The sequence below is a fragment of the Panthera pardus genome, unplaced genomic scaffold, assembly GCF_024362965.1.
Source record: "Panthera pardus isolate Hobbes unplaced genomic scaffold, ASM2436296v1 HiC_scaffold_21, whole genome shotgun sequence".
NCBI lineage: Eukaryota > Metazoa > Chordata > Mammalia > Carnivora > Felidae > Panthera > Panthera pardus.
In genome coordinates this window covers 59,140,753-59,162,886 of record NW_026526777.1, presented here as the reverse complement: position 1 = coordinate 59,162,886, position 22,134 = coordinate 59,140,753, and the positions used below count along the sequence as shown (strand labels likewise).

Sequence of the window (22,134 nt, the reverse complement as noted above, 5' to 3'; positions counted from 1 at the left end):
TTAGGAAAATTTGAGAAGGATGTGTATTAACTGTGGTCTAAATGTTGATAGAATGTTCCTGTGAAGGCATCTGGCCTTAGATTTGTGTTTTTAGGAGATTTTTCATTACTTACTCACTCTCTTTGCTGGGCATCAGTCTGTTAAAGTTTTCTATTCTTTCTGTTTTGGTAGTTTATATGTTTCTAGGAATTTATCAATTTCTCCAGTTGTCCCGTTTGTTGGCATAGATTTTATCTTTATATTATCATATAATTGGTGGCGGTTTTGTGGTGTTGGCTGTTATTAATCCTCTCTCATTTGAGGTTTTTTTTTTTTTATTTGGGTTATTTCTATTTTCTTTGTGATATTATGACTAGAAGTTTATCAGTATTATTTTTTTTCAACAAAACTAGCTCCAGATTTCATCGATCTGCTCTCTTTTTTTTATTGTTTGTTTGTTTTTTTACTTTTTATATTAAGTATTTCTGCTCTCCTCTATATTACTTCCTTCCTTTGGCTGGATTCATTTGTTGTTTGCCTTCTAGCTCCTTTAGGTGTAAAGTTGGGTTGTTTATTTGACCTTTTTCTAGCTTCTTGAGGTAGATATGTATTGCTATATACTTCTCTCTTATGCCCATTCTTCTTGGATACCAAAGGTTTGTACCATTGTATTTTCTTTTTCATTTGCTTCCATTCATTTCTAAAATTTCTACTTTGATTTCCTGGTTTACTCACTATTGTTTAGTAGCATGTTGTTTAACCTCCATGGATTTGTGGACTTTAGAATTATTTTCTAGTGATTGACTTCTAGTTTCATAGTGTTGCGGTCAGAAAATATGCATAGTAAGATTTCAATCTTTTGTATTTGTTCAGGCATGTTTTGTTACCTAGTATGTAATGTATTCTGAAGAATGTTCCCTGTGTGCCCTTTATAAGAATGCATATCATTCTGTTTTAGGATGAAATGTTCTGAATATATCTATTAACCGGCATACCATTCAAATCCATTGTTTCCTTTTTGATATTCTCTTTAGATGATTTTTCCATTGAAGAAAGTGGGGTTTTAAATCCCCTAAGCTTATTGTAGTACAATGGATTAGTTTCTTTATGTTTGTTATTAATAATTTGATATATTTGTGTGGTACCATGTTGGTTGTGTAAACATTTACAATTCCTTTGTTTTCTTCTTGCATTGATACTTTTATTATTTTCTACTGCCATTCTTTTTTTATTCTTTTTAATTTTATTTTTTTTATTTTTTACAATTTATATCCAAATTGGTTAGCATATAGTGAAACAATGATTTCAGGAGTAGATCCCTTAATGCCCCTTACCCATTTAGCCCATCCCCTTCCCACAACCCCCCCCCCCAGTAACCCTCATTCTTCATCTCTTGTTACAGTCTTTGTTTTAATGTCTAGTTTGTCTATGTAAGCTTTGATACTCTAGGTTTCTTTTGACATCCATTTACACGATTCACATTTCTCCACCCCTGCCTTTCAATATGCAGGTGAATTTAGGAATAAAATACACCTTTCTAGGTCACTTGTAGGTGGATCTTTTTTCCTTATCCATTCTTAGACTCTTTACCTTTTGACTGGAGCATTAAATCCACTTTCATTCAAACTAATTATTGATAGATATGTTTAGATAGTGTCATTCCATCACTTGTTTTGTTATTGTTGCTGCAGTTTTTCTCTGATACTTTCTTGTCATTGTCACTCCTGTCTCTTTTGTTCACTCAAACAGTCCCTTCTATTATGCCTTGCAGTGGTCACACACTCATTCAGTTTTCATTTGTTGTGTGCTGTGTGTGTTGGCTGTGTACATGCCAACTCTTTTTTAATTTCTTGGTTTTTGATAATAGCCATTCTAATAGGTATGAGGTAATAACTCCTCATTTTCATTTGCATTTATTTGATGATTCGTGGGGTTTACCTTGTTGCCATTTACCTCTTTTGCCATCTGCATGTCTTCTTTTTATACATATCTATTCAGATTTTCTGCCCATATCTTATTTTAATTTTTCTAAGATTTATTTCATTTTTAGAGAGACAGCATGCAAGCAGGGGAGAGGGGCGGAGGAAGAAAGATAGATAATCCCAAGCACGCTCCACACTTACCCTGGAGCCTGATGCAGTTCTTGTTCCCACAACCCTGGATCATGACCTGAGCCAAAATCTAAAGTTGGATACTCAAACGACTCAGCCACCCAGGTGCCTCAATCTGCCCATATTTTAATGAATTTTTTTTTCTTTTTTATTGAGGTATATACTTTAAAGGGTAAACCTCAACCAAATAAATACTTTGTAACTATTTTCTCACATTCAGTAAGTTGCCTTTTCACATTGTTTTTTGACATATAGATCAGTTTCAATCATAATATCAGTTATCTATAGTATTTTAATAACAATAACTTCCTGTAAATATATAACTAAAAGAAAAAAATAGAGGCTTGAATTTCTCTAAAGCACATCCAGTCCACTAAAGATGAAAGGCTTATAGAACAATTTCCACAGCTCCCCGCCAAATTTCCATACTTTATCCACTTGTTGTGACTTAAGGTATTTTGACTCAAGCTCAACCAAATATGACTAGGCAATGTGCTATTGAGAAGAACAACCTGAGCACTATGTTGAACAGGGATTCACTCATGCAGAAAGTGTACTGGTAATGATCATGAATATCAGTGACACTCAGAACCACCTGAGGGGAGCTGAACTTACTATGGTGAAAATATGTACCTAGTCAAGCCTGATGGAGAAAATTTCTCATTCATTAAATTGGATAAACTTATTTCAATGTAGTCAGTACACTGGGATGATATAACTAAGGTCAAATGACTGTTTCTAATATATAATAAATAATTGTATCATTCAAATATCCTCTGTAAATTTAAGCCCATTTTTGCCATGCAGCTACCACATCATTTCTTTCTTTCCCTTTACAGCAAAATTCGTGACGCTGCGCTCCTTGTCTCCGTTTTTGTTCTATTCATTCTCTTTTAAAGGCAGTCCCTAGCTTCTAAATTTAAGATCAGATCCCAGGTTTAGCTTTCTTCCCTATCTGAACCACACACCTGATGCTTCTTCTCTAGATGCTTCTCATCACATGCTGTCTGGGACCCCACTCTCAGCTGTCTTCATTTCCTGGAAGACACTTCAAATTTAACAAGTCCAGAATTTACAATCTGAATTCCTTCCCTCCCAATTTCTCCCATTGTCATCTCCATCTCTGCTAATTACAAATTCACCTTCTAATTTCCAAGATCAAAACGCTTTTAACTTTTTGGCTCCTCTCCTTTGCTTACAGGTTATCCTTACCCTAATTGTCCAATCTACAAAAGAAGACCATAATTAAAACACATTGACCAACTTCCTAGTAGCATCCAGGACCCTGTGACCACCATTTCCATTTAATTTCTCATTAGCATCATTTTCCCCCATGTTTTAAGTGATATCTGTTTATGTCTTGTTTATTTCATTTTGTTTTATATACAAGTTAGTTAATATACACTGTGGTCTCGGCTTCAGGAGTAGAACCCAGAGATTCATCTCTTACATATGACACCCAGTGCTAATACTGAAAAATGCCCTCCTTAATTCCCATTACCCATGTAACTCATCCTGTACACCCTTCCAGTTAACCCTCAGTTTGTTGTCTGGATTTAAGAGTCTCTTATGGTTTGCATCCCTCTCTGCCTTTATCTTGTTTTTCTATTCCTGCCCTTATGTTCACCTATTGAGTTTCTCAAATTCCACATATGAGTGAAATGATATGATATCTGTGTTTCTCTGACTGACTTAATTGGCTTGTTGCAAATGGAAAGATTTCATTCTTTTCATCATGGAGTATGTACCCATTGTATCTATGTACCACATCTTTTTATCCATTCATAAGTTGATGGACATTTGGGGTCTTTTCATAATTTGGTTGTTGTTGCTAATGCTGCCATAAACATTGGAATACATGTGCTCCTTCAAATCAGCACTTTTGTATTCTTTGGATAACTTCTCACTAGTGCAATTGTCATTGTCTCAGGGTATTTCTATTTTATTTTTTTTTAAGAACCACACTGTTTTCCAGAATGGCTTCAGTGGTTTGCATTCCCACCAACAGTGCAACAGGGTTCCCCTTTCTCCACATCCTTGCCCACATCTGTTATTGCCTGAGTTGTTAATTTTAGCCATTCTGACAGGCGTGACATGGTATCTCATCATGGTTTTGAATAGTATTTTCCTGATGATGAGTGTTGTTGAGCATCTTTTCATGTGTCTGTTAACCATCTGATGTCTTCTTTGGAAAAGTGTCTACATATGACTTCCGCCCATTTCTTCACTGGAATATTTGGGTTTTTTATGTGTTGAGTTTGGTAAGTTCTTTTTGGATGTTGGGTACTAACCCTTTATCTGATATGTCATTTGCAAATATCTTCTCCCATTCCATCAGTTACATTTTAGTTTTGCTGATTTTTTTCTTTGTTGTGCAGAAGCTTTTTACTTGATGAGGTCTCAATAGTTCACTTTTGCTTTAATTTCCCTGGCTTCTGGAGACAACCAGTTAAGAAGTTGTTGTGACCAAGGTCAAAAAAGTTTCTGCCTGCTTTCTCCTGTAGGGTTTTGAAGGTTTCCAGTCTCACATTTAGGTCTTTGATCCATTTTGAATTTATGTGTATAGTGTAAGAAATTAGTCCAGCTTCATTGTTCTGCATGTTGCTGTCCAATTCACGCAGCACCATTTGATAAAGAGAGTGTCTTTTTTTCCATTGCATACTCTTTCCGGCTTGTCCATGATTAGTTGGCCATATATTTGTGTGTCCATTTCTGGATTCTCTATTCTATTCCATTGATCTATGTGTCTGTTTTTGTGACAATATCATACTGTCCTTATTATTACACCTTTGTTTTATAGGTTAAAGGTCAGGATTGTGAATGCCTCCAGCCTTGGTTTTCTTTTTAAATATTATTTGCAAATTCAGGGTCTTTTGTAGCTGCACGAAAGTTTTAGAATTGTTTCTCTAGCTCTGTGAAGAATGCTGCTGTTATTTGGATAGAGATTTCACTGAATTTGTAGATTTCCTTGGGTAGTATCTACAGTTTAACAATATTTGTTCTTCCAATCCATAGGCATTGAATGTTTTCCCATTTTTTTGTGTGTCTTCCTCAATTTATTTCATAAGCTTTCTATACTGTTCAGCATACAGATCTTTTAGCTATTTGCTTAGGTTTATTCCTAGGTGTTTTATGGGTTTTGGTGTCATTGGGAATGGTATTGATTCCTTGATATTTCTTTCTGCTGCTTCATTATTAGTGTATAGAAATGCAACTGATTTCTATACATTGATTTTATATCCTGCGACGTTGCTGAATTCATGTATCAGCTCTAGCAGTTTCTTGGTGGAGTCTTGACTTTTCCATGTAGAGTATCATGTTATCTGCGAAGAGTGGAAGTTTGACTTCACTAACATCTTTTACTGAATTTCCAGATTCCACCCCACTCTGCACTCTGATCTTTCAACCAAGCAGCCACAGTGACACTGTCACAATGTCAGGTTGCATATGTCATTCCTTTGGTCAAAACCCTCCACTGGCTTCTAATCTCAAAGTAAATTTTTCATCCTGTTTTTCCACCTCTAAGTTACTAAGGAGCCCTGATCTTTTCTTCAGCTGATGCTTATTTTATGAGCCTTCAGTACTACACTACACTTGAGGACGTAAAATTACTTCTCCATTCCAGGTGCAATTTCCACTGCAGTTGTTTGCACCTTTTCCTTCTGCCTGCGATTTTTTTCTTTCAGGTTCCAACAGCACTCATGCCCTTACTTCTTGAGGTTGTTCCCTCCAAAGTCTCCTTCCCCCTAAGAACTTCCTTAGTCCTGTCTTCTCAACTGTTTTTTCCTGCCCTCAACTTCATTCTCTCTTTTCTAGGTACATTGTCCTCTTTTAGTTAGCTCTCTAAGAATGACATAGATTTTTATATGTTTACATAATTTTTTACTTAGTGTTCACTGTAACATAACCACCATTAAAATAGTGAATGGTGTCTGTTTTATTCCAAAGCTGTTTTCTCAGCTTATACAACTGTACTTTGAGGTCTGGATGAGAAGGCAGGTTCTTAATTCTCATCTGAAAATAGAGATTAATGGGGAACATGTGTGCAGACCACTAGAAAGTACTTGAACCTGTAGGGTGCATTAAGGAAATGTGACACGCTATTCTAGTAATCAGAAGTAAGAGTTACTGTTTTAAATTTTGTTGACAAGAATTGAGACAATATAATCTACCAGGGCAACGTGACATAGGAAAACAAGTTCACCCATGGGAAAGCTTGGAACCCAGATGCTCTTCCTTCTTTGTTGTTCTCCAGAAATAAGCTCAGTTTTTCCCTTTGGTGGCTCCTATGTCTAACCATCCAAACACTAGGTCTTCTTTAGCTTCTATAGATGACACGATAATTATGGAGATGAGCAACTGAAATCCCTTCCTTAAAACTATCTTGAACCGGCCTCTTCTTATATACATGAATGCACTGTAATGACAGTCATGTAAGTCTGTATTTCTCCGTTTTATTAAAATGAATGTTCAAAATTCAAGACGGGAGGTGAGATAAGGAAAATTCTTTCAAAAAGATGTTAAGGGAATCCAATTCACATATTCAACCTCTTAGTGAGTTATAACACATTCAGTAGAGGTTTCAGAGTAGAAAGACCACTTTTTTAAATCTTATGAGACAATAAATTTATAGATTTTTGAAAACACCTTTATAAATTTGTGATTGTTTTGAATTGCAAATACACTTGTCTTTTTCTTATTTTACTTGTTTTTCCCAAGGTCACTTCTATATGTTTTTAAGAAGACATCTTTTATCTCTTTTCAAAAAAAAATTCTTTATTTTTGAGAGAGAGGCAAAGAGAGAGTGAGCCGGGGGTGAGCAGGAAGAGGGAGAAACAGCATCCAAAGCAGGCTTCAGGTTTTGAACTGTCAGCACAGAGCCCGATGGGGGTCTCAAACCCAGGAATTGTGACATCATGACCTGAACCAACCCCGACGCCCTATCGATTTAGCCACCCAGGCACCCCAGAACTTTTATCTTTAAAACAGAATTTGTTTCAACTAATTTAGAATACTTTAATCACATGCCTTTACTCTTTTAACCTTGTAGTTATATAAGGTTCTGGAAAATGAAGATCTTTTAACATAAATACATAGGGATTTAACCTACTAAGGTATGGAAAAACATGAGATGTGGTGGTCAGAAAAAAACACGGCTAGTCAGCAGTCTTGTAGTTTACTGATTATTTAATACGATTGTAATCAAAGCCTTCCAGTAGTTTTTTGTCTCTTGTTCAGTGAACACTTTCCCTTCTTTTATTTTTCATACGGGAACTGAGAAATTAATTTCTGGAAATTATAAATACCCGTCTCAGAAAACAATGTGTTTCTAGCTTCACCCTACACTAAATAAATTGCTACACAATCATAGATGAATTTTATTTATTCAATTTTATATGGGTATCTGATTTCTTCTTTGGCATTTGTACACTCAACAAAGTTCTTCTTATGACTAACCTTGGTGAGGAAAATGATTTCCTTTCCTGGCATTCTTAGCTCTGTTTTCCATGTTACCAAATAATGTCATTGTTTCCATTACCAGAAACCCTCAAAATTACGTAATTCTGTCAGTGTCCAGTCACATGTCTCACAATGATATTCATAGAGTATGGTAAATATAATGAAAATGAAACTCTTTATTAGTGTAATCATAAGCAGAACACAGTATGTTATTTTGTCATGTGGATCATAAATTTAAATAAATATACAATAGACTGAACGCAAATATCTGTAAAAATAATTGTAATCATTATATAACATAATTCTAACAATCCCATATTATTGTCAATATAAGGGAACAGATTTTATCAAACTTTCCTTTTTTCAAAAGAACATATTCATCCTATGAAAAATAGCACATGCTTTTTTGTAAAAATCTTCTTCATTTTATTACATCTCTAGTTCAATGAACTGATCTAAGTGCAAACTTTATGGTTAGTGTCTTGTTCCATCCATTAAGTGCCATTTTTTCCTAGAAATATTGACAATTATGCATATATTTGGGGACTTGTAAAATTGAGAATTTCCTAAAATGAAAGCCAGTGGAATGAAGATAAACTTGACTTTTATTATCTGTCTTCTACGAATGTTCAGGAACATCACTTCTTCGACAGCAAATTTATCACTGTTCATAGTGAATGCTCCTATATGCATTTAGATGCTAAAGTTGTTAATGTATCTAATAGGACCCCATTTTCCTTCACACTCTGGTCTATCTCTAGGTGACCTGTATGCATTTTTTCTCTATTTCATTTTTTCCCATATCATCACTATATTATTGCAAATTCCACAATTTGTTCATGTTGGAGTTTCCAAATCCATCAGATAAAAATGCAAGTCACAGAGTTAAGCATTTAGATAAATTTTAAAAATTGAGGTGTACAAGTATGTTCGTTCCTGGGAACTATTAGTTACTCAGTTCCCGCGGTAGATACAAATTTCCAAATATACACTAAACTTCATTATAATTTAGCTGCCCACCCAAATGAGTGGGAACCACGTTACTTTCCAGTCCATACTGTCCTCAAGAGTCTCAGCAAAAATAATGCATATGATGGTCAAGAAGATAAACTCTTTTTCAGGATTTAATCATCATTTACAGAATAAGGGGCATGAATTACAGTAGATGAGCTGAATATCCCTTGGAACTTAAATATAATGGATTTAAATTCTTATGAATGTTATTTTATCTAATCATTTTGTTGTTGAAGGACTTCTGATGTATGTGGCATATCCACATATCAGTTATGTACTCATCATATATGGAGCTAATCAATAATTATACTTATATTGATGGTTAGATTATGCCTAAACATTCTCTGGCTACATGTCCAAGGACACTGTTCCTTGGAAAATGAAGATCCTTATTCCTTTAAGTCAACATCCTATAGTGCTTTCCCTGAGTCCACCAGGACAATAAAAAAAAATGTACTGAGGTTTCAGATGTATGTTGGTGGGAATTATCAGTTGTCTTGTTCTATCACATACAACATATGTGTCCGTCTATTAGATTAGGCTTGGTAAAAAATAGTATCAATCATAATCAACTATACATTTTAAAATAAGTTTACACCATACTAGGTTATCTTAGATTTTTTAGACCAATATTCTATCTCAAGCATGGGATTCTGAGCATGTGCCAAGAGGAAGAAATGTCAACATTTCTGCATCCGATTATATATTTATATGTATTGGCCATCTAGTTATAAGTGATTTTGAATATATAATTGAACACCATTCCATAACAAAGAACCAAAACTGGAGTGAATGTGGCTTTTTGTTCTATTTTATTTGCAGCATTCAACTGATCACTGGACTAAAATACAGAAATGATTGTGCACGTATCAAGGAATAATAAAGTGAAAAGTGGTGGAGAGTTATTTGGTGAATTTTAACAGGATATCTTGATACTGCAGATATCTTGATAACATCCTGAGTGGAAATTTTTTCATTTTTGAGGACCTAAGTATTTTTCAACTTATGGGAGCATATCCATGTGGTACATGAGGACTTCAGTACATGATCCCCCATGATAATGTTTTAAATATGAAATTTATTGTCAAATTGGTTTCCATACAACACCCAGTGCTCATCCCAGCAGGTGCCCTCCTCAATGCCCATCACACACTTTCCCCTCCCTCCTTCCCCATCAACCCTCAGTTTATTTTCCATGATAATTTTGATGCAACCTCACTGATGTCACTCTTGCTCCTTCAGCCAATGTGCAGCATGATCTGATTTTCCCATACCAAATCTTGTACTCATTCATTTTGATTTTCAGACTTTCATATAGAAAAAAAGTCTTCCTTAAGTGGACTTTTAAGGATCTCCTATTGAGACTAAAGACTTTTAAAATATTTTAATTTTCTCTTATTCATTATATATATATTGCCTATGTGGTCAATTCTAACTTAAATAATTTTACAATGGTTTTAATATATATTTCCCTGTGTACTGGCTTTAAACAGATTTTTTTTTCAACCTTTTAGGTCATCTCTCTTTCCCTATCAATGCTTTATTTATTTATTTATTTATTTATTTATTTATTTTTTAAAAATTCTCTTGGTGTGTCATTTTTGTGAACACCTAGTAGTACAATTGGTGGGTTGTAGAGAAGTTCTATTTTTAACTTTTTGAGTAACCTCCATAATGTGCTGCACCAATTTACATTTCCACCAATACGGTATGAGGGTTCTCCTTTCTCCACATCCTCACCAACCTGTGCTCCTCTTGTGTTTTGATTTTAACCATTCGACAGGTGTAAAGTGATATCTCATTGTACTATTCATTGGAGCTTGTACATGATAAGTGATGTTGAGCATCTTTTCATTTGGCTACTGGCTGTTGGCATGTCTTCTTAGGGAAAATGCGTATGCATGTCTTCTACACTCTTAGGGTATTTTAGTGTTCATTTATTTTTGAGAGAGAGACAGAGCACAAATGGGGTAGGGGAAGAGAGAAAGAGAGGGAAACACAGAATCTGAAACAGGCTCCAGGCTCTGAGCTGTTAACATGGAGCCCAGTGTGGCGCTTGAACTCGTGAACTATGACATCATGACCTGAGCTGAAGCCGGATGATTAAAAAAGGAGTCACCCAGACACCCCTATTTTTGTGTATGGTGTATAAAAGTGGTCCAATTTCACTCTTTTGCATGTTACTATCCAGTGTTCCCAACACAATATGTTGAAAAAACTGTCTTTTTCCCACTGGCTATTCCTTCCTGCATTCTTGAAGATTGATTGACCATATATTTTTTGGTTGATTTCTGGGTTTTCCATTCCATTCAATTGATGTATGTGTCTATGTTTGTTCCACTACCATACTGTATCAATCCCTACGGCTTTGTAATCATATAACTTGAAGTCCAGGATTGTTCTGCCTCCAACTTTGCTTTGCTTTTTCAAGCAAAGGCTATTCGAAATTTTTGTGGTTGCATACACATTTCAGGAATTCACAGTTTTAGCTCTATAAAAATGCTGTGGTATTTATTGGGCTCCCGGGTGGCCCAGTCGGTTGAGCTTCCGATTTCAGCTCAGGTCATGATCTCACATTCTGTCAGTTCGAGCCCCAAGTTGGGCTCTGTGCTGTCAGTTCGGAGCCTGGAGCCTGCTTCGGATTCTGTGTCTCCCTCACTCCCTGCTCCTCCCCCACTCCTGCTCTGTCTCTCTATCAAAAAAATGAATAAACGTTAGAAAAAAAGCTAGTGGTATTTTGATAGGGATTACATTAAATATGTAGATTGCTTTGGGTAGTATAGCTATTTTAACCATATTTGTTGTTCTGTCCTTGATCACAGAATGTCTTTCTGTTTCTTTGTGTCATCTTCAATTTATTTCATCTGTGTGTCATAGCTTTCAGAGTACAGGTCTTTCATTCTCTGGTTAAGTATATTCCAGGGATATCACTGTTTTCAGCGCAATTGCAAATCAAATCGCTTCCTCAATTTCACTTTCTGTTGCTTCATTACTTTGTATACGTTAATTTTGTATCCTTGGACCTTACCGAATTTGTGTATCAGTTCTAGCGGATTTTTATAGTCTTTGAAGTTTTCCGTATAGAACATCTGCCATTAGTGAAATATTGACTGCATCCTTACTGATTGTATGTGTTTATTTTTGTCTTATTGCTGAAGCTAACACTTCCATTCCTATGTTGAATATTAATGTTGGAATTGGACATCTCTGTCTTGCTCCTGACTACAGGAAGAGCTGTCAGTTTTTCAGCATTGAGGATGATATTAACTGTGGGTCTTTCATATACGGACTTTATGATGGTGATGTATGTTCCTTCTATCCCTATGTTGTTGAGAATTTTTTTTAATAAAAAAAATGATGCTATATTTGATCAATTGCTTTTTGTGCATTTATTGAGAGGTTTCTTATCCTTTCTATATTGATGTGGGGGATCACTTTGATTAACTATAAATATTGAACCACCGCTGCAGCCCAGGAATAAATCCCACTTGACACTGGTGAACAATTCTTTTAATATATTGTTGGATTCAACTTTCTAGTATCATTTTCAAATTTTTGCATCTATGTTCATCAAAGACACTGGCTTGTAATTCTCCTTTTAAGTCAGGTCTTTGGTTTTGGATTGAAGGTAATTCTGGCAACGTAGAAGGAGTGTAGTTTTCTTTCCATTTCGATTGTTTAGAAAAGTTTGAAAAGAATGGGTATTATTTCTTCTTTTAATAGCTGGCAAAAATCCCATGGGAAGCAATCTGGCCCTGGAATTTTGGGGATATTTTTTAATTATTATTATTGATTCTATTTCCTTGCTATGAATTTTTCTATTAAGAAATTTTCTGTATCTTTCTGTTTTACTTTTCTTAGTGTGTGTTTCCAGATATTTAAATTTTTTTTCCAGATTTCCTAATTTGTTGGCATACATTTTTATCATATACCATTAAAATTGTTTGTATTTCTGTGGTGTTGGTTGTGATTTCTCCTCTTTCATTTGTCATTTGTATTATTTGGGTCATTTTATTTTTCTTTTGATAAGTCTGGCTAGGAGTTAATAAATTTCATTAATTCATTCAAAGAAACACCTCTTAGTGTCATTGATCTGTTATGCTGGATTTGCATTTGTTTGTTTCTACATCATTTATTTCTGCATTAAAATTTATTGTTTTCTTTCTCCTACTGGCTTTAGGCTTTATTTCCTGTTCCTTTTCTCGCTCCTTAGGTGTAAGGTTAAGTTTTGTATTTGAGATTTTTCTTGCTTCTAGAGGTAGGACTGTATTGCAATATACTTCTGCCTTTTTTTAAAAAATATGAAATTTATTGTCAAATTGGTTTCCATATAACACTTAGTGCTCATCCCAACAGGTGCCGTCCTCAATGACCATCACCCACTTTCCCCTCCCTCCCACCCCCATCAACCCTCAGTTTATTCTAAGTTTCTAAGAGCCTCTTATGGTTTGCCTCCCTCCCTCTCTAACTTTTTTTTTTCCTTCCCCTCCCTCATGGTCTTTTGTTAAGTTTCTCAGGATCCACATATGAGTGAAAAACATGGTGTCTGTCTTTCTCTGCCTGGTTTCTTTCACTTAGCATAATACCCTCCATTTCCATCCGCGTTGCTACAAAAGGCCATATTTCATTCTTTCTCATTGCCAAATAGTATTCCATTGTGTATATAAACAACAATTTCTTTATCCATTCACCAGTTGATGGACATTTAGGCTCTTTCCATAATTTGGCTCTTGTTGCAAGTGCTGCTATAAACATTTGGGTTCATGTCCCCCTATGAATATGCACTCATGTATCCTTTGGGTAAATTCCTAGTAGTGCTATTGCTGAGTCATAGGGTAGATCTATTTTTAATTTTTTGTGGAACCTCCACACTGTCTTCCAGAGTGGCTGCACCCGTTTGAATTCCTACAAACAATGCAAGAGGGTTCCCGTTTCTCCACTTCCTCTCCAACATCTACAGTCTCCTGATTAAACACATTTTTAAAATATGCATTGCCTTCTTGGTCCTATAAGAATAGAAATACATATTTTAAACATGTTTTTCTTAAAGTAAATTAAGGAAAGACAAGATATATAAATTCTTACTGTTTTTTATTTTTTATAATTCTTGCAATGTTTACTTAGTTTGAAAGAAACAGAGAATATGATGGGGAAGGGCAGAGGGAGACACAGAATCCAAGGCAGGCTCCAGGCTCTGAGATGTAAGCAAAGGGCCTGATGTGGGACTTGCACTCAGGAGCCATAAGATCATGACCTGAGCCAAACTCGGACACTTAACTGAGTCACCCAGATGCTCCCCTACCGTCTTTTATAATTATAAAATCATTTATACTGGTACTAATTGTGTGTGTGTGTGTGTGTGTGTGTGTGTGTGTATGCATGCACGAATACACACACAAGTACGTGTATTCTGATTGTGGTCATAGTTTTCTAACTGAAGAACTTCCTCTAGTATATAAGGTGGCTATCACCAATTTAGCTCAAGTTTTCTTTTTCTGGGATGTCTTCATTTTTATTTTTCATAGTTTCCTGGGTACAGGATTCTTGGTTGAAAAGGTTTTTGTTTGTTTGTTCATTTGTTATTGTTGTTGTTTTCTTGTTATTTATTTTGGAGTGCTTGTTGGAGGAGGTCATAAAGAGGACAGGAATGTTGGTTGACCTGTGAGCTACAATTGGACATTTAGAGAATCCTCACCCTTTTCCCTGTCTTTGGAAGTTATCTGCTACACCAATCCTATGGTGGGAGCTATTTCAAGGACCATAGCCTTGGAGAGTAAAGCGTATTTGAGACCATCTGGATGGTGTTCATGACTGAGCCCAGTCATGTGCTACGTAAACTTCAAGATTTTGGTGAGAGGATCCAGAGATCTACTCATCTACTCATCTTGCAGCCAACCTAACTGAAGTTTGTATGTGCTACTGCTTATTAAATCTTCCATCTACCAATCTGGACTGTTCTGCCTATTTTTTTTCTTTTTCTTATCTCTTGTCCTCTGTGAGTATGGGGTCCAGTTTACAACCCAAAAGCTCTATACAAAAAAATTTAAAAGGAGTTTAAAGAGATTTCAAGATGGTAACAAATACTAGACCTAAGAAATTGTCCTGGATTCGACAATGTCATAGTGATAGTGGCGAATAATAGATTGAGCTGGATTTTGATGGCAGAAATAATTGTAATTTTAGACTGTAGAATACTGTAAAACAGGTATTTCTCATGTCAAATGATTTTTTTTTGGAGAAGCACAAAATGATTTGTGAGAAGTATACTATATTGAGTTCAAACAGGCTAAGAACTGGTATCCTATTCATATATTCATAACTTTAGAAATACAAAAGTCACCAATTTAAGAAAAATGATGTTTTGATAAGAAAGGGAACAGAAACATGTCAGTCATAACTATGGTTAGTGTTAAGGTTAAAGTTAGTTATAATAAAGATGGAGTTGATCCGTATCACAGACAAAAAAATAGAAATGGCAGTTGCTAAGGAGTGTTCGGTCTAATACGGAGTGTGTGACATAAAACAACCCGTTGGGTACAAGCATCAGAACGGACTAAGTTATGGGCCAGGCATAACACACCACCACGAGATCCTGACGCTTCATATCAAAGTAAGATATCTTTGCACAGACATTTCATATTCCAACCCCCATCTCTGCTTGGATGGAGCTGTCCTTTCTGCCACCTATAAGTTCCCCTGGAAAAATGGGTGGAGGAGTGAAAAACAGCCCGAATTTTTCTCCCCATGCCAGATTGCTTTTCCCTCCCAGAGCTGTGTTCTTAGGAGGACAAGATTTTACCCAGTACGGGTCAGGACGGGAGGACATTTTCCTAATTCCTCAAATGAGCTTGTAGTTTAGTTTTGCCCTAAAATAGAGACCAGTTGGGAAACATGTAAAAGACACTTGGAATCACTTAAATTAGTGTGGTACCCTGGAGAATCTTCCATGGTATTCTACTTCTTTTGAAATTAGGATGGTTGATTATTTTTTGTTGACAGTAACCAAAACAATACAATCCACCGGGACAAGGTGGCCATTCAAAATGAGATCATACATGGAAAATTTGGGAAAGCAACTGCTTCTTGTCTGTTCTTGCCCAGGAGTGAAATAAGTTTAGTTTCCCTTTCGTGGCTCCAAGTATAGCATTTCCAAGCCAGGGCTTGTCCTAGTTCTACAGGTGACATGATAATTATGGACCTGAAGGGAGATGATCTACTGGAGTCTTTCTCTTATAACAGTATAATGTGGGACACATCTCACAAACAGACTCACCCCAAAGACAGTCTGGTGAGGGTCTATTCCTCAGGCTCATTAACCGAGACTGCTAAAGAAGCAAGTGGGTGATGGGATGAGACAGGATATTCTTAACAAAGTATTATAACTTCCTTATAATTCCAGGCATTTTCCAGCAAAGCATACTTAGATACAGCAGACATTATAAGACTAAAAGACCAATTTTATGAATCATGGGAGGTTAACAACGTTTAGATTTTTGGAATAATTTTTATAATTTTTGATATATTTTGAACTAGAATTGATTTTCTCTTTTTCTTATTATACCATTTTTTCCCTCAGTTTATGTGTTTGGGTGTTATTATGTGTTTTGATATATAAGGAATCTGAAATAACTCAAAATGACAGTTATACTTTGTTCCTTTAAATCATTTTTAACATTTTGGGACTCGTTACAATTATTAGGTCATAAAAGTGATGTTTTAAACATTTTTACATGAATTCTATATTAGCATATTAATGTAAATATTTTATTTTATTCCTTTATAGTGGGTTCTAACATAGAAAAAATTTCCTGTTTACAAAAAATTGATCTGGGAATTCCACTTTCTGGCACTTATATAATATTTGCAGAAATAATGAAGTTAGTACATGATATGATGAATATTCATACAAGATTATTACAAGAATGCTTAGTCTGAATGGTTTCAAATTCCATTATTTCCTAAAAGAAATTAAATTTACATATTTTAAATATAGTAAATCATAAGATGTCCTTTACATTAATTTTGTTGAGATAGATTGAGAACAGAGCAATAGTTTGGCAAAATGGAAAGACAAAGCATTATCTTGTGATAAAATTTATTTTATTAATATTGTGACCATGCTGTTTCTTCTTAACACTTCAAATGGTTATTTGTTCATTGGAAATTTTATTGACAAATGTGCAGGTAAACTATAATTTTATTATTAAAATCCATAACTACAGTAAGTGAATTCATTTGGCATAGTGTCTTCCAGTGTGTATGCTCTAAAAGTATGAGAAAGAATTGGTGTAGGATAGAGAAAGATATGATGATAAATGTCATTGCTTATTTGGATGAGGACATCAAGCTCTCTTGGATTTCAAACACTAAAAACCCTCTATGCCTCTGGATATAAGAAAATGTTAAGATTTCAAGAGAGAACTCATGTAAAAAAAAGTCTACCCTTCATGCCATTAAGGAGGATTATGTCAAGAAAGAGACAGCTTGACTGATTCTAATTAACATACTTAGAAAACAGAATATACTCCTCCAAATTCCAGTTTCAAAATTGGTGATATCCCTACATGTTAATTTTTCTATACACTTGATGTGACTCCCTTTTATTACTTTGTGGAACAGAGTCACAATGATAAAATACTTTGCAAGATCTTGGAATAAAAAAGTGTTATACTTTTCTGTCATCCTCTGTTGTGATGGCCAGAAAGGCACACCACCAAGATTTTTACATTTTTCCAAAATTTATTGCATGATATTTCTGATAAAACTCTTCCAGCATTTTTTCTGTCTCCTAATTCTGCAGTGATATTTCCTTCTTGTGATTTTCCCCAGGGAAACTAAGAATTAAATATCTTGAAGTTACAAATCTCCTTGTCAGCAAACATAGTGGTTTCAGCTTTACCCTACTCTATGATCAATTGCCAGACTACTACATGCATTTCAGTTATTCAATGACTTCCGATTCTTATATTTATTAATTTGGGACTTGTACCTTTTTTAAAAATAAATTTTTATGGAAGTAATTTTAATGAGAATGGTGTTTTCTTTTCCTGAAATTGGCAGCTGTACTTCTCAGGTAGAAACCTATTGCCACTGAACCAAAAAATATCCCCTCATTTAGTTACCTGCAATTCCAACAGTCACTTTATGTGTTACAATGTCCAGTCATAGAGTATACAATGCTGTTCATATAATATGAGACTGATCGCTAAAATGATACTTTTTATTTGTATAGTAATAACACAAGCATAATATATTTTTTAAATTTTTTTAACGTTTTATTTATTTTTGAGACAGAGAGAGACAGAGCATGAACGGGGGAGGGGCAGAGAAAGAGGGAGACACAGAATTGGAAGCAGGCTCAAGGCTTGAGCCATCAGCCCAGAGTCTGACGTGGGGCTCGAACTCACGGACCGCGAGATCCTGACCTGAGCTGAAGTTGGATGCTTAACCGACTGAGCCACCCAGGCGCCCAAACAAACATAATATTTTATTGCACAGATACTATTCTGAAAACTACAATGGGAAGTGAGTGTTCCAATATCTTGTACTTCATAAAATAATGCAAATTTAAAATTGGATTATTAAAAATTTGGTAAAACAGATGTTACAAAATTCTGTTACTTCAAAAAGCATTTTCATCTACACAAAATAGCCTTTAAGTTTTTGAAATTTATGTATTTTTTTCTTTCTTATTGTCCTCTTTACTCCAGACAGCTGACCTAAACCCATAGACTTTATGATCGGTCTTCTGTCTGGTACATGTAACAGTGTTATTTTCCCCACCATTATCTGGTATTGTGTACATACTTTGGGACTTCCAATATTTATTATAGGCTGGGTAAAATTCAATGCAAGAGCTTAAATTTGACCTGCATTTTGCCTTCTGTGAGGGATCAGCTGCAAGGCACTTAGCTCGTCCAGCCTATTATTGTCACATAGTAAATTATCAGATGCACATCTGATTTTAAGTTCTCAATGTATCAGTTTGGATCCAATTATACTTTGCACTCAAGCCATCTATAGATGACAGCCATGGATTAATTTTGTTCTAATTCTTCTGGGTCATTACTATATTATTGGAAATCCTAACATCCTTACATCGTGGAGCTATAGGCTATTTTTTTTTAAAAACAGAAAACACATCACTAAGTTTAAATTAAAGAGAAACAAAGATGACCTTCTTTTTTTTTCAATATATGAAATTTATTGTCAAATTGGTTTACATACAACACCCAGTGCTCATCCCAAAAGGTGCCCTCCTAAATACCCATCACCCACCCTCCCCTCCCACCCACCCCCCATCAACCCTCAGTTTGTTCTCAGTTTTTAATAGTCTCTTATGCTTTGGCTCTCTCCCACTCTAACCTCTTTTTTTTTCCTTCCCCTCCCCCATGGGTTTCTGTTAAGTTTCTCAGGATCCTCATAAGAGTGAAAACATATGGTACCTGTCTTTCTCTGTATGGCTTATTTCACTTAGCATCACACTCTCCAGTTCCATCCATGTTGCTACAAAGGGCCATATTTCGTTCTTTCTCCTTGCTGTGTAGTACTCCATTGTGTATATAAACCACAATTTCTTTATCCATTCATCAGTTGATGGACATTTAGGCTCTTTCCACAATTTGGCTATTGTTGAGAGTGCTGCTATAAACATTGGGGTACAAGTGCACCTATGAATCAGTATTCCTGTATCCCTTGGGTAAATTCCTAGCAGTGCTATTGCTGGGTCATAGGGTAGGTCTATTTTTAATTTTTTTTTAATTTTTTTAACATTTATTTATTTTTGAGACAGAGAGAGACACAGCATGAATGGGGGAGGGTCAGAGACAGAGGGAGACACAGAATCTGAAACAGGCTCCAGGCTCTGAGCTGTCAGCACAGAGCCCGATGCGGGGCTCACGGACCGCAAGATCATGACCTGAGCCGAAGTCGGACGCTTAACCGACTGAGCCACCCAGGCGCCCCAATCTATTTTTAATTTTCTAAGGAACCTCCACACTGCTTTCCAGAGTGGCTGCACCAATTTGCATTCCCACCAACAGTGTAAGAGGGTTCCCTTTTCTTCACATCCTCTCCAGCATCTATAGTCCGATTTGTTCATTTTGGCCACCCTGACTGGCATGAGGTGATATCTGAGTGTGGTTTTGATTTGTATTTACCTGATAAGGAGCGACCTTGAGCACCTTTTCATGTGCCTGTTGGCCATCTGGATGTCTTCTTTAGAGAAGTGTCTATTCATGTGTTCTGCCCATTTCTTCACTGGGTTATTTTTTTTCGGGTGTGGAGTTTGGTGAGCTCTTTATAGATTTTGGATACTAGCCCTTTGCCTGATATGTCATTTGCAAATATCTTTTCCCATTCCGTTGGTTGCCTTTTAGTTTTGTTGGTTGTTTCCTTTGCTGTGCAGAAGCTTTTTATCTTCATAAGGTCCCAGTAATTCATTTTTGCTTTTAATTCCCTTGCCTTTGGGGATGTGTTGAGTAAGAGATTGCTACGGCTGAGGTCAGAGAGATCTTTTCCTGCTTTCTCCTCTAGGATTTTGATGGTTTCCTGTCTCACATTCAGGTCCTTTATCCATTTTGAGTTTATTTTTGTGAATGGTGGGAGAAAGTGGTCTAGTTTCAACCTTCTGCATGTTGCTGTCCGGTTCTCCCAGCACCATTTGTTAAAGAGGCTGTCTTTTTTTTTTTTTTTTTTTTATTTATTTATTTTTGGGACAGAGAGAGACAGAGCACGAACGGGGGAGGGGCATAGAGAGAGGGAGACACAGAATCGGAAACAGAATCCAGGCTCCGAGCCATCAGCCCAGAGCCTGACGCGGGGCTCGAACTCACGGACCGCGAGATCGTGACCTGGCTGAAGTCGGACGCTCAACCGACTGCGCCACCCAGGCGCCCCTGTCTTTTTTCCATTGGATGTTCTTTCCTGCTTTGTCAAAGATTAGTTGGCCATACGTTTGTGGATCTAGTTCTGGGGTTTCTATTCTATTCCATTGGTCTGTGTGTCTCTTTTTGTGCCAATACCATGCTGTCTTGATGATGACAGCTTTGTAGTAGAGGCTAAAGTCTGGGATTGTGATGCCTCCTGCTTTGGTCTTCTTCTTCAAAATTACTTTGGCTATTTGGGGCCTTTTGTGGTTCCATATGAATTTTAGAATTGTTTGTTCTAGTTTCGAGAAGAATGCTGGTGCAATTTTGATTGAGATTGCATTGAATGTGTAGATAGCTTTGGGTAGTATTGACATTTTGACAATATTTATTCTTCCAATCCATGAGCAGGGAATGTCTTTCCATTTCTTTATATCTTCTTCAATTACCTTCATAAGTTTTCTATAGTTTTCAGCATACAGATCTTTTACATCTTTGGTTAGATTTATTCCGAGGTATTTTATGCTTCTTGGTGCAATTGTGAATGGGATCAGTTTCTTTATTTGTCTTTCTGTAGCTTCATTATTAGTGTATAAGAATGCAACTGATTTCTGTACATTGATTTTGTATCCTGAAACTTTGCTGAATTCATGTGTTTGTTCTAGCAGACTTTTGGTGGAGTCTATCAGATTTTCCATGTATAATACCATGTCATCTGCAAAAAGCAAAAGCTTGACTTCATCTTTGCCAATTTGGATGCCTTTGATTTCCTTTTGTTGTCTGATTGCTGATGCTAGAACTTCCAACACTATGTTAAACAACAGCGGTGAGAGTGGGCATCCCTGTCGTGTTCCTGATCTCAGGGTAAAAGCTCTCAGTTTTTCCCCATTGAGGATGATATTAGCTGTGGGCTTTTCATACATGGCTTTTATGATGTTTAAGTATGTTCCTTCTATCCCGACTTTCTCAAGGGTTTTTATTAAGAAAGCATGCTGGATTTTGTCAAAGGCCTTTTCTGCATCGATTGACAAGATCATATGGTTCTTATCTTTTCTTTTATTAATGTCAGGTATCACGTTGATTGATTTGCGAATGTTGAACCAGCCCTGCATCCCAGGAATGAATCCCACTTGATCATGGTGAATAATTCTTTTTATATGCTGTTGAATTTGATTTTCTAGTATCTTATTGAGAATTTTTGCATCCATATTCATCAGGGATATTGGCCCATAGTTCTCTTTTTTTACTGGGTCTCTGTCTGGTTTAGGAATCAAAGTAATACTGGCTTCATAGAATGAGTCTGGAAGTTTTCCTTCCCTTTCTATTTCTTGGAATAGCTTGAGAAGGATAGGTATTATCTCTGCTTTAAACTTCTGGTAGAACTCCCCTGGGAAGCCATCTGGTCCTGGACTCTTATTTGTTGGGAGATTTTTGATAACCGATTCAATTTCTTCGCTGGTTATGGGTCTGTTCAAGCTTTCTATTTCCTCCTTATTGAGTTTTGGAAGAGTGTGGGTGTTTAGGAATTTGTCCATTTCTTGCAGGTTGTCCAATTTGTTGGCGTATAATTTTTCATAGTATTCCCTGATAATTGTTTGTATCTCTGAGGGATTGGTTGTAATAATTCCATTTTCATTCATGATTTTATCTATTTGGGTCATCTCCCTTTTCTTTTTGAGAAGCCTGGCTAGAGGTTTGTCAAT

The 22,134-nt window shown here is 36.0% G+C and overlaps 1 long non-coding RNA gene across 1 annotated transcript in view; it reads left to right on the top strand.

The window, feature by feature from the left end:
• LOC109261525 (uncharacterized) overlaps nt 1-22,134 on the top strand; it is a 265,266-nt gene that overhangs the window by 193,336 nt on the left and 49,796 nt on the right. The window lies entirely within an intron of this gene.